This window comes from Manacus candei, unplaced genomic scaffold (genome assembly GCF_025592945.1).
Source record: "Manacus candei isolate 608988 ecotype Guabito, Panama unplaced genomic scaffold, ASM2559294v1 h1tg000028l, whole genome shotgun sequence".
NCBI classification, from domain to species: Eukaryota; Metazoa; Chordata; class Aves; order Passeriformes; family Pipridae; genus Manacus; species Manacus candei.
In genome coordinates, this window is record NW_026138076.1 from 18,673,839 (window position 1) to 18,680,106 (window position 6,268).

Below are 6,268 nucleotides of genomic sequence, written 5' to 3' on the forward strand. Positions count from 1 at the left end.
GTGTGTTGGTATTACCCACATCCTCCAGTACATGTTCTCTCTTCAGTAATGCAGGTGGTTCTGGTGATTGTGCAGCTCTACAAAATGGATCAGCTTGCTGTCTGGCTGAAAACTATTATTTTTTTTCTTTTTTAGAATGTGAGTAAGCAAGCTGTTCTGTTTTTACCTTACAGCCACACAGCTGCTAATACCAACACAGGAATATGCAGTAGGGCTCTGAGGAGCATGGGAAACAATCCAGCTGGTGACAGCACATACTTAGTTTGGCAGAATACTCTTCAAAATTTCCTGTAGACTAAAGTAAGGTGCCTGTCGCTCTGCAGGTTTCATGATTTAACCCTCAGGCTAGATGCCTATTTACTATTTCTCCCCAATAAAATCAGTAAAAGACATGAGAGTCAGGGAGTATTTTTGTGAACAGGCTATTGTCATGTTCCCCATATTCTCTCTTCTGTCATGCAAATACTTAGTTATCTACTATAGGTTTCACATTTTCAGGATGGGAAAGTGCAAAGTCCCCGTTCAAGTTTTTTCTGATCACCACCTCTTAAAATGTGATTTTGAATTTCTGGTGCCTGAGGAGGCTTTACAACTTAATTTTATACTTAAAACATCTGTCACTACAATGCTTTATGAAAATGAGAACCATGAATTCAGTCTCTTTGACTGGCTATTTAATTGAAAGTCACTGTGAAATGTGCTTTCTGTTAATACCACTGTGTTTTGGACAGATATTGGACTCGTGGGGATTTCTGTCACAGGGATGCCTGGTTACTGAATCACAAAGAATTTTAGGGAAGAGACAATCACCAGTATACTCAGTGGAGCTAAGATAACATCTGCAGGCACATTCAAGAATAGAGCTATAACCCTGTAACTTAATTTGAAAAATCAAGACTCTTTCAGACTTGAGAATAGAAGTTTGATCTTGCATAAAGTTGTACTTTTATAACAATAATGTAGTGCCTCACTATGAGAAATGTAAGTGCTAATTCCAGATAAATATTCCAACTGTCATTTATAGTTATCATTTTTGTACTTTGGTCAGGCAGGCAGCTATTCATAGTATGCCAATCAGTGTCAACCATTATGCTCTGCTTTGTAGCTGTGATTTTTCCAGACTTGGCATTTGGGAAGAACTTCAAATGCATACTAGAATTGGAGGCAATCCGGTCATATAATAGACCATCTCATGTAAGTGCCTCTAAAGTATTACTCACAGCGAATAACAAAATCACTGAACAATACAGAACTACTGATCAGTGTGCAAAGATTAGAGTACTCCATCCTTAAAAAGGAAGAAGTTGCCCTTTCTTGGGAAAATCCAGAAGGTACCAGAGTCCAACATTTCAAGCTTTATGAGAACCCGTGTGCTTTGTATCAGGTGCTGCTTTCTATCTTTGTAGGTATCCCACATCTGTATGTGTTTCTGATAACCTGCTGCCAGTTGGTGACTGAGCCCGCAGTTCTGCCACAGGAGTAGAAGACAAGAGCTGCAGATTCTGTGTGTGTCCAAGAGTCATTCTTGTTCCTAGGAAACAACTCCAACCTCAGTTACAAGTTCTTCTTCTCTTATTTTTTCAATCAACCAGCCTAAACAATCTCTAAATATAGCTTGAATATAATCACCTAAACTGTCATTAAAAGATTCATCTCAATCAGCAGAGCCTGCCAGGTGATTGTCACCTGAAACCTTGCAATTAACACACTATTTTTGACAAAACAGCTGAGTGTGACTTGATTAATATGCTATCTCAGGAATGGTCTTTTCCAGTATTTATTACCATCAAAGCTGTCAGTCCTGCATACTGTGTTAATTTTAAAGACTTCACAGCAGATACAGCTAAATGAATATATCTAACATAGGCTTTATCTGGCTTCTGGAGATTTAAGTAACAAAGTTCAAGTGCTTCAATTTTTTCATGTGCTTCATGTATTGGTATAACAAAAAATTAAATAAAGTTAATCCATCATGTGCAATGAATAAGGCTTTAAACTAAATTTGAAAGTAATGTATTCTGGATAACACCCAAGCCTAGACTGTGCAGAGCAGTGAGGAGTTAAAAAAAGCTATTTGAATTGCAGTTGATAATTGTTATCAGGGACTGAGTTCAGTAGTACTTAATTTATTACATTCTAATTGGCATCACACCTGAGATTCGCTAAATAAAGTTTAAGGTTAGTAATCATGCCACTTTTTCTTTTTTTGGCTTCCTTTTGTGCACTATTGTTTCATGTTTTTTTTCACCCCGTCTGAATTCCACCTTCTTTGTTGTCCCATAACTGCTCTTCTCCTTTTATTTTAATATTGAACTTATTGAAATAACTTAAAATTAGCAAAATATAAATGGCTGAAACTTCTGTAGATACAGTAGTATCTGCATACCTGAATAGGTCTATGGCAAAATTTCTTTTATCCTTATGGCTCATTCTGCATTGCCATGTATGAACATGCGAAGTCAGGCTACAGAGGGATAGTTTGAGTGGTTACACCTTCCTTTGATCACCCGATCTTTGTATTGATCTCTGTGGGAATCCAAGAACTTTTAGCAGCCACTGTCAAGATTACATGTTTAGTACATTTCCACTGCAAAAAGAAAACATTTTTTTTCTTGTGTGTTTAGGTACATTTTTTGACTTCTAATTCCTTTTTAGTAGTTTCATATCTCACAAAGATATAAAAGTTTCAAAGGTAAGTTTCCAAAACCTTCTGTCCTTACTATGAACTTCCTCTGCAACATTGTTGCTACTCTCAGTGTCTGACAGTGGATTAAGTCACTTATAGTCATCCTTAGTAATTTATGGGGAAAAAAAATGCTCGCTTTTTTTAATCAGAGAATTCAATTTTATTTAAACACAATTTTGAGAAGTTGCAATGCTATAATAATAAATATATTTGTTCTGGTCTACTTGAAGTCATTTCAAGTTTTTAAGAAAAACATTTGCTGCAAGGCTACTTTTATATAAGGGTGGTTATTTTGTATTTGTAAAGCCTTGTGGTATTTAGACTCTTTTAGACAGATTAAAAATAATTACATTTTATTTTTCTAGTGAAGATGAAATGTACCATGAGACATTGCATGGATTTCTAGTTGAAGTTGTATGGTATTGCAATACTAGGTAATAGCTGAACTTTGGAAAGAAGCTGAGAAGTGGCAAATGCAGTGCAAGTAACACAAGCTATCAGAGAAAGCAAGGATAAACTATATATTCTATGTGTACAGTAAGGTAAAGAAAAAATAAAAAAAAAATCTGTTTGCATAAATGGATTTTAAGCTTGTTTGTGCATTCTAATGTTTAGTGTATTTTTTTACTTTTATACAGTTCATCTACAAAGCCAACTTACTTGTTATTTCTCATTTACAATCAAAGCAAATTACACTGTTATACTCAAGACCTCTTCATGTGAAAATGCCATCCTTAAGAAGTTTACCAGCAACTTTGCCTTGAGTGGAACTTTTGCTAAATGTTTGTTTCACTTTCATAGGCTCTGCAGTGTTACTATAGTAATGAGGTTAATTTTTATATTGCAAAGTTGCTCTTCAAATGTAGTCTACATTTAAAATTGAAATTTAAATTTTAGCTTCCATTTGTACCTCGTAACTTGAGGTATTTGTATGTTTAACTTTATTTGTATGTTTAAGATCATCCTGAAGTTCTTATTTTTTATTAGAGTCTTTGGTTTTTTGCTGGTATGGAATTATTTATGGTTTGAGAAATGTAGTCTGAATTATTTTGATGAGAGGTTATACATTTTTTTTCTCTTGTTGTTCTTAATGGACATTGCCTTAGGTTTGAAATAATGTTAGCTCAGGCCAACGGGCCTTTTCAACAAGGTCAACTAGCTGGAGCAAAAGTGCCTTGCAAATGCTACTTAATTGGGTGAGGGTAGCAAAGCTGGTGATCCCTGTGTGTTACTGCAATGCAGTTTTTTCAGCAGCATTTACATATAGGCTGGTTTTTAGGCTAGTGAAACATGCAGTTGGATTTACTCATGATCTGAGGTTAAAGTCTGTTTAATCTGAGCACAGAGCAGTTGGATTGCAGTTAATTTGTTCAGATGATCTAAAACACAGATGGAAATAGTACAGGTTGGTGTGAAAGACCACACAGACATACATCTGACTTAGGTGTCAGCTCCATCTGTAGCTGAACCAGTCAAATGGGCCTTCTCCTGCCAAAGCAGAGGAACTCTTTCTTCACTTTTCCCTTTAGTGTTCCTAACTACGCAATTTTGTCCCATCTTTAAGTCGAGCTCTGCTGATTTCAGTGCCTTCTGACAGGCCTCTTCTTACTCTGCCATTTCTCTGTTAAGGTCTCATCTGAAACTTTAGTATTAAAAGACAACCAGTGTTAGCATCTTTTCACAGTATGATCATATCACATGACTAACAGTAGTCATGTTGTCGAAGTTGATTTTATAATAAAAAATTATTAAGCCTACAAACTCTGCAAGGATCTGCACTTTCTATAGCAACAGCAATTCAATAAGTTAAATAACTAAAGCATTAACTATGTTTAGACCATACTGTGTACACTTGGAATTCTACTCACACATAAGTATACTTGATGCATTTTTAATAAGGTTTTTATTTGGAAAATGGTTCTCTTATTGGGTTCTCTCCTTAGATTGGATTTTATGTTGTTGTTCCACTAAGATAAATTATAGTGTATTTCCACACTTTTCTATATGAGTTTTGAATGCATGTTTTGAATATTCAAGTAAAAAATGGACATAACAAAAAACCTTTCAGGCATCAGAGAAATAAAAAACAGACGTACAGCATATTAAGTTAAGTTACACTAGATCCTGAACTCTGGCTGTCATCAACAACCTGAATTGCAGAAAGGTACAAGACACATTGAAAAGAATTTTAAATCTTCTAGGAATTTTGTTGAGAGATTTTGTTCACAGTTGCTATGAAGTCTTTTAGAGACTTTACAATACCTTTTGATTTCATGTGAAAGATGCTTAGCCACTAATGATGAACATTCATACAGATATTAAGGAAGGGATGGCATCTTCTGCTTCTTTCACCATCAGTCTAAAAGATTCTCACTTATGTTTTCCATTCCAGAAAAACAAGTAAGAACTTGCACCCTTTTACACAGGAAGGTAGATACAGAAATAGTTGTATAATTGTAGAGGTCTGTAGTCACAGCTGTGACATAGTAATGTCTCAAAACTTGAGTGAATATTTTCAGTGTAAATTTAGTTCTCCCTCAGTGAACTACTAATGTAAGTATTATGCTGTTCATCTATTTGCCGAATTTGCATTGACATCAAATGTTAGTTGTGCATGCGTAGATTAAGAAACATGCATGTCTGTCTTTACAAATAGCTGGTTATAAAAGTACTTTAAATAAGGGTACGAAGACATGAAACCGGGCATTAAATCTGTTGATTCTAAAATGAATGGCACAAATAGGAAAATGAACATTAGTTTCAAACTGAAAGATATGCTCTGCCTAAACTTACTTAAACTGTAATAGTAACTGAAGTGCTACCATAAACTGGGCATGGCATATGGAATTAACATTTTCTGAGTTTAAAATTTTTACTTCACAACTCGTGTGACCTTGATTTGATGCTCTAAAAACTGTTTTGCATACATCTCAACTGAGTGTAGGGCCTTTATGAAGTTAGTTTTGTGGTATATAAAACCAGAAAAAGTGTTTTCAGCTTAAGGTGAGAGACAGGTTTCTGTTATGAGTCATGCTATCACTTTGTAGTGTTAATGTCTAAAAAAATCTCTCTCAGAGTTGTACATAAGAGTACTAGAAGTCAGCTTTACTGAAAGTCTCCTTTATATTACAGAACTGCCATCACGACCTTGTTTCAGAAACCATGTAGTCAAAGGAGCTTATGTGAGCCCGTCAGTCCTAACAGCCTCCTGTAGACACTGGTAATAATCCCATTTCTCTTAGTTGTCTTTGGGTACAGGTCAAAGTAACAACTGTGTCAGAACCCTAAGGCCTTGAAAAGCAGCTGTATTTCTTTAAAGGCGATTTACATGTGCTTTTGTTAGGAATATAAATTACAGAAAATGTTTGGGATAGACAGTTCCCTCTTTTAACTTAGATCTTGTTATTCTTTTTAGTCTTTGCAGTTGATTGAGTGCAACATAAGCCATTAAAATGTGTAAGCCAGATACAAATCTGAAAGAAGTGTGTTCCATCACTTGCACTGTAATAGATGAATCAATGTGAAAAAATAAAAACACATTTGTAAACTATTGGGAAAGCTGAAAATCATTTTATCTTGAGC